Raw genomic sequence first — 12,223 nt, forward strand, 5'->3', positions numbered from 1 at the left:
CAACCCCTTTCAATCATGTTCACCTTCAATATGGTAATATTACTTAAAGACTCACTACTGAACTGCCTTTACTTCTATATTCCCTTACATTTGAGTTCAACCTCATTTGCTAACCGTTCATCCATCCCTCATTAGCTAACTGTTCATCCATCTCTAGCTTCTATGTATCTCTAAGTACCCTATACTCTGTATTATAAGCCTAGAATTTTACCTTTACCATGATCATAAAGTGGAGTCACACAGTGTCTATCCTTTTGTGTCTGGCTTATTTCACTCAGCATTATGTCCTCAAGGCTCATCCACTTGTCATGTGCTTCAGGACGTCATTTTGTCTTATTGCTGCATAGTATTCCACCATATGTATATACCACATTTTGTTAATCCAGTCATCTGTTGATGAGCACTTGGATCATTTCCATCTTTTCGCAATTGTGAATAATGCTGATACAAGCATCAATGTGAAATTTTCTGTTTGTGTCACTGCTTTCAGCTCTTCTGGATGTATACCAAATAGGGCTATTGCTGGGTCACAGGGCAACTTGATATTTAATTTCCTAAGAAAGCACCAAACTGCTTCCATAGCAGCTGTACCATTGTACATCTCCAGTAACAGTGCATAAGTGTCCCAATTTCTCCACATCCTCCCCAACATTTGTTGTTTCCTGTTTCTTTACTAGCAGCCATTCATATAGGTGTGAGGTGGTATCTCATTGTGATCCTGAACTGTACTTATCTTATAAATAATGAAAATGAGCATCTCTTCAAGTGTTTTGAGCCATCTGTATTTACTCCTCAGAAAAATCCTATTCATATAGGATTTTTTAGCCCATTTTATAACTGGGTTGTTTGTTCCTTTGTTGTTGAGTTGTATGATATATATATATATATTTTTTTTTACATGGGCAGGCACCGGGAATCAAACCCGGGTCCTTGGGCTTGGCAGGCAAGCATTCTTACCTGCTGAGCCACCGTGGCCCGCCTGTGTATGATATTTTTATGTATACAGAATATCAAGCCTTTGTCCAATGTGTGGTTTCCAAATATTTTCTCCCATTGAGTTGGCTGCCTCTTCATCACAAAGTCTTTTGATGTGCAGAAACATCTGACTTTGAGGAATTCCCATTTATTTATTTTGTTCTTTTGTTGCTTGTGCTTTGGGTGTAAAGTTTAGGGAGCTACCTCCCACTACTAGGTCTTGAAGATGTTTCCTTACATTTTCATGTACTAGTTCTTATACTTAGGTGTTTGATCCACTTTGAGTTAGTTTTTGTATAGGGTGTCTGATAGGTGTTCCTTTGTTGCTTGTGCTTTGGGTGTAAAAGTTTACACCCAAAGGTGTTCCTTTGTTGCTTGTGCTTTGGGTATAAAAGTTTAGAAAGCTACCTCCTATGACTAAGTCCTGAAGATGTTTCCCTACATTTTCTTCTAGAAGTTTATGTAGCTAGTACTTATATTTAGGTGTTTGATCCACTTTGAGTTAATTTTTGTGTAGGGTGTTAAGATAGGGGTCCTCTTTCATTCATTTGGCTATTGTATTCAGTTCTCCCATGCCCATTTATTGGAAAGACTATTTTGTCCCAGTTAATGGATTAGGGGGCCTTGTCAAAATCAGTTGGCCAGATTTGGTGGTCTATTTCTGGACTCTCAATTCAATTCCATTGGTCAATACTTCTATCTTTGTGTCAGTACCATGCTGTTTGGGCCAGCGTGGTTTTACAATAAGTTTTTAAATCAGGAAATGTTACTCTTCCTACTTTGTTCTTCTTTTTTTAGGATGCTTTTTAGCTATTCAGTGTCTCTCTCCCTTCCAGATAAATTTGGTGACTAGCTTTTCCAAGTCTTCAAAATAGGCTGTTGTAATTTTCATTGTACTGCATTGAATCTGTACATTAATTTGGGTAGAATTGACATCTTAACTATATTTAACCTTCCTATCCATGAGCAGAGAATGTCTTTCCACCTATTTACATCTTCTTTGATTTCTTTTAGCAATGTTATGTAGTTTACTGTGTACAAGTCCTTTATGTCCCTAGTTAAGTTCGTCCCTAGGTACCTGATTATTTTAGTTACTATTTTTTTTATTAATCAAAAAAAAAGAAAAGAAATTAACACAACATTTAGAAATCATTCCATTCTACATATGCACTCAGTAATTCTTAGCATCATCACATAGATGTATGATCATCATTTCTTAGTACATTTGCATCGATTCAGGAAAAGAACCAGCAAACAGCAGAAAAAGATATAGAATGTTAATATAGAGAAGAGAACTAAAATAGTAATAATAATAAAAAAATATATATATAAAGGAAAAAGAAAAAACAAAAACAAAAGATACAAACAAACAAACAAAAAACTATAGTTCAGGTGCAGCTTCATTCAGTGCTTTAACATAGTTACATTACAATTAGGTATTATTGTGCTGTCCATTTTTGAGTTTTTGCATCTAGTCCTGTTGCACAGTCTGTATCCCTTCAGCTCCAATTACCCATTATCTTACCCTGTTTCTAACTCCTGCTGGTCTCTGTTACCAATGATATATTCCAAGTTGATTCTCGAATGTCGGTTCACATCAGTGGGACCATACAGTATTTGTCCTTTAGTTTTTGGCTAGACTCACTCAGCATAATGTTCTCTAGGCCCATCCATGTTATTACACGCTTCATAAGTTTAGTCTGTCATAAAGCTGCATAATATTCCATTGTAGGTATACGCCACAGTTTGTTTAGCCACTCGTCTGTTGATGGACATTTTGGCTATTTCCATCTCTTTGCAATTGTAAATAATGCTGCTATAAACACTGGTGTGCAAATGTCCGTCTGGGTCTTTGCCCTTAAGTCCCTTGAGTAGATACCTAGCAGTGGTATTGCTGGGTCGTAATCCATTCTGCCAGTCTATGTCTTTTGATTGGGGAATTCAGTCCATTAACTTTTAGTGTTATTACTGTTTGGATAATATTTTCCTCTACCATTTTGGCTTTTGTATTATATAAATCATATCTGATTTTCCTTCTTTCTACACTCTTCTCCATACCTCTCTCTTCTGTCTTTTCGGTTCTGACTCTAGTGCTCCCTTTAGTATTTCTTGCAGAGCTGGTCTCTTGGTCACAAATTCTCTCAGTGACTTTTTGTCTATAAATGTTTTAATTTCTCCATCATTTTTGAAGGAAAATTTTGCTGGATACAGAAGTCTTGGTTGGCAGTTTTTCTCTTTTAGTAATTTAAATATATCATCCCACTGTCTTCTAGCTTCCATGGTTTCTGCTGAGAAATCTACACATAGTCTTATTGGGTTTCCCTTGTATGTGACAGATTGTTTTTCTCTTGCTGCTTTCAAGATCCTCTCTTTCTCTTTGACCTCTGACATTCTAACTAGTAAGTGTCTTGGAGAATGCCTATTTGGGTCTATTCTCTTTGGGGTGCGCTGCACTTCTTGGATCTGTAAATTTAGGTCTTTCATAAGAGTTGGGAAATTTTCAGTGATAATTTCTTCCATTAGTTTTTCTCCTCCTTTTCCCTTCTCTTTTCCTTCTGGGACACCCACAACACGTATATTTGTGCGCTTTATATTGTCATTCAGTTCCCTGATTCCCTGCTCAAGTTTTTCCATTCTTTTCCCTATAGTTTCTATTTCCTTTTGGAATTCAGATGTTTCATCCTCCAGTTCACTAATTGTAGCTTCTGTCTCTTTAAATCTACCATTGTAGGTATCCATTGATTTTTCCATCTTTTCTACTTTGTCCTTCACTCCCATAAGTTCTGTGATTTGTTTTTTCAGTTTTTCTATTTCTTCTTTTTGTTCAGCCCATGTCTTCTTCATGTCCTCCCTCAATTTACTGATTTGGTTTTTGAAGAGGTTTTCCATTTCTGTTCGTATATTCAGCATTAGTTGTCTCAGCTCCTATATCTCATGTGAACTATTGGTTTGTTCCTTTGACTGGGCCATATCTTCAATTTTCCAAGCATGATCCATTATTTTCTGCTGGTATCTGGGCATTTGATCAGATTTCCCTGGGTGTGGGACCCGGCTCGTTGAAAGGTTTTTCTGTGAAATCTCTGGGCTCTGTTTTTCTTATCCTGCCCAGTAGGTGGCGCTCGTGGCGCTCGTCTGTCTGCGGGGCCCACCAGTAAAAGATGCTGTGGCTCCTTTAACTTGCCAATCCGAATCTCGCAGTTGGCCCGGGAAACAGCGCGTGGAGGGGGGGTCGCCGGCCACCGCGGCTTGGGGGAGTGCCGGTCCAAATTGCCCAGCTGGCCTGAGACGCCAAGCGTGGCGGGAGGGCCCCGCTATCCAACGTTCCCAGTCAGACCGGGAAGCCACATGTGTGGAAGGGGCCCCAGTCGCCAGCCGCCCCGGCCCGGGAAAGCGCGCGCCCCTCGGGTATCTCACCGCAGCGGATTCTCCCTGCCCATTCAGCCGTTCCAGAATGGGGTACGCTGTCTTTTTGGTCTCTGTCGTGGCTCCGGGAGCTGTTTCGTATTGTTTCTGTTTCTTTAGTTGCTGTTCTGGAGGAGGAACTAAGACCCGCGTGTCTTTTAGTTACTATTTTGAATGGAATTTTTTCCTTAACTGACTCCTGAGTTAGGTCATTGCTTGTGTATAGAAACATTACTGATTTTTGCACATTAATTTTATATCCTGCCATCTTGCTGAATTTCTTTATTAGCTCAAGTAACTTTGCTGTAGATTTCTAAGGATTTTCCAAGTATAGTAATATCATCAGTAAATGATGAAAGTTTTACTTCATCCTTCATTAATTTAGATGCCTTTAATTCTTTTTCCTGCCTGATTGCTCTGGCTAGAACTTCTAATACAATGTGTAACAACAGTGGTGACAGAGGGCATCCTTGTCTCATTCCCAATCTTAGGGAGAAAGGTTTCAGTCTCTCTCCATTGAGTACAATGCTAGCGATCAGGTTTTCATACATGCCCTTTATCATATTGAGAAAGCTACCTTTGATTCCTATCTTTTTAAGTGTTTTCATCAGAAAAGGATGTTGAATTTTGCTGAATGCCTTTTCAGCATCACTCGAGATGATGATGTGATTTTTCCCTTTTGATTCGTTAATGTGCTGTATTACATTAATTGATTTTCTTGTGTTGAACTGTTCTTGCATTCCTGGTATAAACCCCACTTGTTCATGGTATATTAATTCTTTTCATGTGCTGTTGGATTCTATTTGCTAGTATTTTTTTGCGAATTTTTGCATCTATGTTTAGAAGGGAGATTGGCCTGTATTTTTCCTTTCTTACAGTACTGTTACCCGGTTTTGGTATTAGAGTGATGTTAGCTTCATAAAATGAGTATGGTAGTGTTCCTTTTTCCTCAATTTTTTGGAAAAGTCTGAGCAGGATTGGTGTTAGTTCTTTTTGGAATGCTTGATAAAATTACCCTGTGAAGCCATCTGGCTCTGGGCTTTTCTTTGTAGGAAGATTTTTGGTGACTGATTGACTCTCCTTATTTGCGACTGGTTTGTTGAAGACCTTCTTTTTCATCCTGAGTCAGGGTAGCTTGTTTGTGTGTTTCCAGGAATTTGTCCATTTCTCTGAAGTTGTCTAGTTTGTTGGCATATAGTTGTTCATAGTATCCTCTTTTTTTTTTTTAATTTAAATTTTTTTTAAATACCAAAAAACACCAAACAAACACAAACATTCCTATTTTGAACATTCCATCCTACATATATAATCAGTAATTCACAATATCATCACATAGTTGCCTATTCATCATCATGATCATCGTATTCTAGTTTCTTAATTTATGAATTTGTGTATATTCTGCTTATTTCCTATAAGTGAACAATACAATATTTGTTCTATTGCATCTGGCTTATTTCTCTCAACATGATGTCTTCAAGATTTATCTGTATTGAAGCATAAAACAAATTTATTCCTTTTTATGACCTAGTAATATTCCATTGGGTATATATACCACATTTTTTTTGCAATTTTTTTTAATTAAAAAAATTAACTAACACAACATTTAGAAATCATTCCATTCTACATATGCAATCAGTAATTCTTAATATCATCACATAGATATATGATCATCATTTCCTAGTACATTTGCATCGATTTAGAAAAAGAAATAGCAAGACAACAGAAAAAGAAATAAAATGATAATCTAGAGAAAAAATAAAGAATACAAAAAATATATATAAAAACAAACAAACAAACAAACAAAAAAACTATAGCTCAGATGCAGCTTCATTCAGTGTTTTAACATAATTACATTACAATTAGGTAGTATTGTGCTGTCCATTTTTGAGTTTTTGTATCTAGTCCTGTTGCACAGTCTGTATATACGGAATATGTCATTGGTAACAGAGACCATCAGGAGTTAGAAACAGGGTAAGATAATGGGTAATTGGAGCTGAAGGGATACAGACATAGTATCCTCTTATGATTTCTTTCATTTCTTCAGGGTCTGTGGTAATGACCCCTTTCTCATGTCTGAATTTGTTTATTTGCATCCTCTCTCTCTCTCTTTTCATTTGTCACTCTTGCTAGTGGCCCTTTGATTTTATTGATTTTCTCAAAGAACCAACTTTTGGTTTTACTGATTCTTTCTATCACTCTTTTGTTCTCCAATTCATTTAACTTTGCTTTAATCTTTGTTATTTCTCTTCTTCTATTTGGTTTGGAATTAGTTTGCTGTTCTTTCTCAAGTCTCGCCAGGTGAGCAATTAAGTCCTCAAATTTTGCTCTTTTTTCTTTTTTAATATAGGCATTGAGGGCAATAAATTTCCCCTCTCAGCAGCTTTTGCACATCCCATAAGTTCTGATATGTTGTATTCTCATTTTCTTTCATCTCCAGATAGCAACTGATTTTTCTAGCAATTTCTTCTTTGACCCACTAGTTGTTTAAGCGTGTTATTTAATCTCCAAATATTTGTGAAAGTTCTCATTCTTTGGTAGTCATTGATGTCTAGCTTCATTTCATTGTAATAAAATAAAATGCTTTGAATAACTCCGATGTTTTTAAATTTATAAAGACCTGTGTTGTGCCACAGCATATGTTTTATTCTGGGGAATGTTCCATGAGCATGAGAAGAATGTATATCCTTATGTTTGGGTATAATGACCTATATATATCTGTTAGTTCTAATTCATTTATTAAATTGTTGAACTTCTCTATTTCCTTGTTGATCTTCTGTTGATTGTTCTGTCAACAGAGGAGAGTGGTGCATTGAAGTCTCCTACATTTATTGTTGAAACATCTATCATTCCCTTCAGATTTACCAATGTCTGTCTCATGCACTCTGGAGCTCCTTATTGGGAACATAAACATCTATGATTGTTAGTTCTTCTTGGTGAATTGTCTCTTTTATTAATATATAGTGTCCTTCTTTGCGACTTATGATGTCTTTATATTTAAAGTCTATTTTGTCCATTAGTATAGTACTCCTGCTTTCTTTTAGTTACAAGTTGTGTGGTACATTTTTTTCCATCCTTTCACTTTCAATCTATTTGTATCCTTGCGTCTAAAACGAGTCTCTTGTAAGCAGCATATAGCTGGATTGTATTTCCTAATCCATTCTGCCAATCTACATCTTTTAATTGGTAAATTTACTCCATTAACATTCAAAGTTATTACTGAAAAAGCATTTCTTGAATCCATCTTATAATTTGGATTTTATTTTTCAGATTTCTATATTTTTTCCCCTCTTCCTCTTTTTATCCTTTAAGTTACCCTTACTGGCACTCTTCAATTCTGTGCCCTCCTCCAGACCTCCTTTTTTCTGTCTTCTTTTTAAACTGGCAGTACTCCCTTTATTATTTCTTGTAGGGCCTGTCTCTCGTTGACAAATTCTTTCAGGATTTGTTTGTGAAAATTTTAATCTCTCCCTCAGTTTTGAAGGACAATTTGGCTGGACACAGACTTCTTGGCTGGAAATCTTTCTCTTTCAGGATCTTAAATAAAATATATCATACCACTGCCTCCTCACCTCCATGGTGCCAGGTGAGTAGTCTGAACTCAGTCCTAAGTGATTTTCCTTATATGTGGCAGATTTTCTCTGTCACCACTTTCAGAACTTTCTGCTTCTCTTCAATACTTGACAGACTGATTAGTATGTGTCTTGGGGAAGACCTATTTGGATTCACTACATTTGGAGTTCGCTGGGCTTCTTTGATTTGCATATTTATATCCTTTTTAAGGGTTGGGAAGTTTTTCCCCATTATATTCTCAGCTAATCTTCCTAGTCCTTTACTCTACTCTCCTCCTTCTGGGACACCAATGATTCTTGCACTTGTATGCTTTTTTTTGTCCATCATTTCCCTGAGATCCAATTCAAATCTTTCTCTTCTTTGCCATTTGCTATTTTGAGTGTTTGAAATCAGTTGTCCTGTCCTTTAGTTCGCTTATTCTTTTTTCTGCCTCTTCAAATTCGCTGTTGTGTGTCTCTAGTACATTTTTTATTTGGTCTATAGCATCTTTAATCTCTGTGATATCTGTTATTTTTCTATTTATTCTTTCAAATTTCTCTTCATGCTCTTCTAGTTTCTTCTTGCTCTTTTTTATATCATTAGCCATCCCATTTATTTTATTTAGTAGAGTTTTTTTGAACATCTTTAATTAGTTGTTCCAAAGTCTGTGTCTCCTCTGGTTTTAATTTGGTTATTAGGCTGGGCTATATCTGTTTGCATCATGAGATGCTTAGTGATCTGTTGTCTCCACGGTGTGTAAATTTCTTGATTGGTTTGCTTTTGAAGTTGATTTCCTTCAGTAGTCTAAAGCTTTGTATTTGCAGGATGGGTGTGGAGCAGGATGAGAAGTATGGGATGGGGTATAACAGTGCAGTAATACGCTGAGGTCATGAAACCAGTGGCCAAATGCATGGGCACCCAGTAGCAGGGAGAATGTGGCTGTGTGTGTGTGTGTGCAGACTGGGGACAGGGCCCTGGTGTGCACCAGTCTAGGGGGCAGGACCCTTGTATCAGCATGTACAGAGCTCAGGAGCAAAGGGCCGGGGTTGCACCTGTGTGGGCTGGGGGCGGGTGTGCCTTGCCCGCACAGGTCAGCACTTGCCCAGAGCTGGAAGGTATGGGGTGGGGTTATGCAACTGAATGGGCTGGAGGCAGGTATAGCCTGGGTATGAAGGTAAATGCTCGCAGCCTCTATGCCCTGGCAATCGTCTACAGGAAGCAGGGAGGGGGAGGTGGGTCTCAGGAGGGGCAGGGTGAGACTATGCTTGTGCAGGAGAGGTGGATTGGGCTAAGACAGGCTTGCAAGTGCTTGGGGTAGATGTGGGGGATGGGTACGCACAGAGGAGGGTGGCGGGGCGGGAGCACTGGGAGTGTGGGGGGATGACATCATTCAGGTACATGGGGTGTGGGGTGAGTTGCGTTTCATGGGGCTGTGCCGGTGAGGGTAGCACATTCAAGGAATGTGGCTAGGCTTACTTCCTAGTCCCTGTCTTCTGTTCTGTGCACTCCTGAGGGCTCCCATCTTTCATTTGGAAAGGGGCGCATTAGGTCATTTGCATTAGCTGGATGGTCTCTGGTTCTCTCCATCTCAGTTCTTCAGCTTTTGCAACCAGGGTCTCCCTATATGGTGTAGAAGACCCTCCCAGGTCACTTACACCTTGGGAACTGCCATCTCAGTCACCTTCCCATCCCTTCTTTAGCTATTCCTTGGAGCAGGGGTGAACTCGACCTATCCTATTCCACATCTTCCAGGAACTCTTAAAATCTATTTGCTTTTAAATGGCAAAGACTTAAAGATTCCCCCATCCTGCTCATTTAGATAGTGCTGCCCCAAGAGTTTCAAAACAGTCCCCATATCTTTAAGAATGCCTTAGCAGTAGACCTTACTGATCTCCAAATGCCTCAAAGCATAGTCTTGCAATATGTTAATTTTGTGAACTAACATGTTCTTAATAGAAAGTGAATCTTATTTGTAATCATTGCTGACTGTAAGCCCTAGATGGATATAGAAAGTTGTGGAAAGTTTAAGAAAGTGATTTTGTTTGTCATCATTGTTGACTACAAGCGCTAGATGGATACAGAAAGTTGTGAAAAGTTTGAGAAGATGAATTTTGTTCTGCTCTTAATGAAAGGTTCTTAACCATCTGAGTACCCTGTCTAGAAAACAAAAATTTTATATTAGAATAATATCCTTGTTGATGCTTCTTCTCACTCTTTACGGGAAACTGTAACCAAAAAACTGTTCTTTCACCTTGTAAAAGTAAGGTGCTAAAATAATGTAACAAATTACATAAAAACCATTTTTTAAGAAGTTATGCTTATGTAAACTTAAGCTACCTTTCTGTTATGCTAAATTTGTCATAATTAGAAATTGAAAAAAAATTCTTAAAAATGTAATGTGCTTGATGTCCATGTTATATCCTAGTATTAATCTGTATGTTAGATATAGTTACTCATGGTTTTAATTCTTAGGATAATTACAGATAATTAAAACAACCAAATTTACTTTCAGTTATACTACCTTTCTCTAAAGGATCTAAAATTTAAATTTTCTGTAGCACACTATCCAATTCAACCTGTCTAGTCAGTTTATTTAAACAACCTAATTCAACTTTGACAATGGAACCTAGAATAAAGTATAAAATCTTAATCAGAAAAAAAAGTACTTGCCAAGTCCCTTAAAGGACTAGAGAAAAACATGAAGCTATTAAACTTCCTCATCTGGGAAATTCTTGCTATTCTCTTAAGCAATAAGTTTCTGCAATTTAATAAGCCAAGCCCTTGATCCTGCCCTTGTAATACTTATCTCTGTAACAACAAAGCCCACTGACAATAAATGCCTAAGAGTTACCCCCAGAGAGCCTCTTGTTGATCAAATGTGGTCTCTCTCTCTAAGCCAAACTACAAATAAACTCACTGCCTTCCTTCTTATGTGAAACATGACTTCCAGGGATGTGAGTCTTCCTAGCAACATGAGACATGACTCCTAAAATTGAGCCTGGTCCTTAAAAATAAAATTTCAGGGTCTAAAAATTTTCAAATTGAGTTGAAAACTCATTCTAGAAGTTTTTCTTATGCAAATTTCAGTCAGATATTGCAAACTGCCACAGTATGCCAAGCCTGAACCAACAGTGTTCCTAAAATCTCTAGAGAATACCCTGAGCTCTATTTTACTCCTCTTCTGTTCAGACATGTATACAATTTCTCACTCAGTTTATTTCTTCCAGACTTCACAAAAACTAAGATCACTAGGTGCTATGTTCCTGTTATCCACGCTCAGTTAGCCACCCTCAATTCCCTAGCCAGGGACTTCTACACTCCCACAAATTCAAGAAATCTTGAAGCAGCTACAGAAGATGGACCATTGGCCCAAATTCCCTTAAGATTAAGAGAGCTGGAAATCTCTGAGGGGAAAATGAGGTAGGATTAAAATTAGGGAGGTGGCTGGATAAGCAAAGGGTAAATTCTCAGAAGTGGTCAGGCTTCAAGGAAAAAGAAACCACTGAGAAGAATAGCAACAGCATCTGGGGGTCAAACAATGCCCACCTGAGTGAGTCAAATACAGAGAAGGGGCCAACCAATCCACCCAAATGCACCATCTATCACCAGGCACTGCCCTGAAGAGAAGGGAGGGTAGAGAAAGAGCCCCAACAACGAAGTGGAACAGGGAGTAAATAAAGCTAATCTATAACAGTATACTGCCTCACATGGACGGGGGCTCTCGCCTCTCACCTCTCACCTCTGTCTCTGTAAGACTGCCCACATGTTCCTCTCACATGAGTTCTCAATAAACTGCCTAATCTTTTTTTCTGTTTTAAAAGCAGGACAGCTCTCCCACATCATTTTTTTTAAACCCATGTAGAACTAGAACCAAAAGCATGCTAAATTTAGGAAAAAATTCTCTTTTTTAATCTCAATGAAAAAGCATGCTTCATGAGTTGAAGTAAAATATGTCTCCTACAACTGCATGTGTTAAATTGCCACTATTGAGCAATGTTCGTAATAATTTCTGAAGTAGATGCTGATGCTTCTGGACTTCATGTGGTTAATAATGTCATTATGACCCTTAAGGAAGTTAATGCTAACAGATATTGTTACACATTCATCATTAATTTTGAGAAACAAATCTAGAACTTAATTTTTCATTAAACAGGTTACATTTTTAAAACTTATTGTTGTTAAAAGTTTATCAGAAAGTTAATGTTTTTCAAGTAATAAATAAATGAACAGTTGTTGATTTATACCAGGTGACAAATGAGAAAGCCAATTTCCAGATGCTTTCTGGCAGATTTGTTTA

The 12,223-nt window shown here is 37.8% G+C and overlaps 1 protein-coding gene across 7 annotated transcripts in view; it reads right to left on the reverse strand.

Moving 5' to 3' along the window:
* The window catches only part of KIFAP3 (kinesin associated protein 3), a 219,611-nt gene that overhangs the window by 173,608 nt on the left and 33,780 nt on the right, over positions 1-12,223 (reverse strand). The gene's annotated exons all lie outside the window — the stretch shown is intronic.

This window comes from Tamandua tetradactyla, chromosome 4 (assembly GCF_023851605.1).
Source record: "Tamandua tetradactyla isolate mTamTet1 chromosome 4, mTamTet1.pri, whole genome shotgun sequence".
In the NCBI taxonomy this organism is placed as follows: domain Eukaryota; kingdom Metazoa; phylum Chordata; class Mammalia; order Pilosa; family Myrmecophagidae; genus Tamandua; species Tamandua tetradactyla.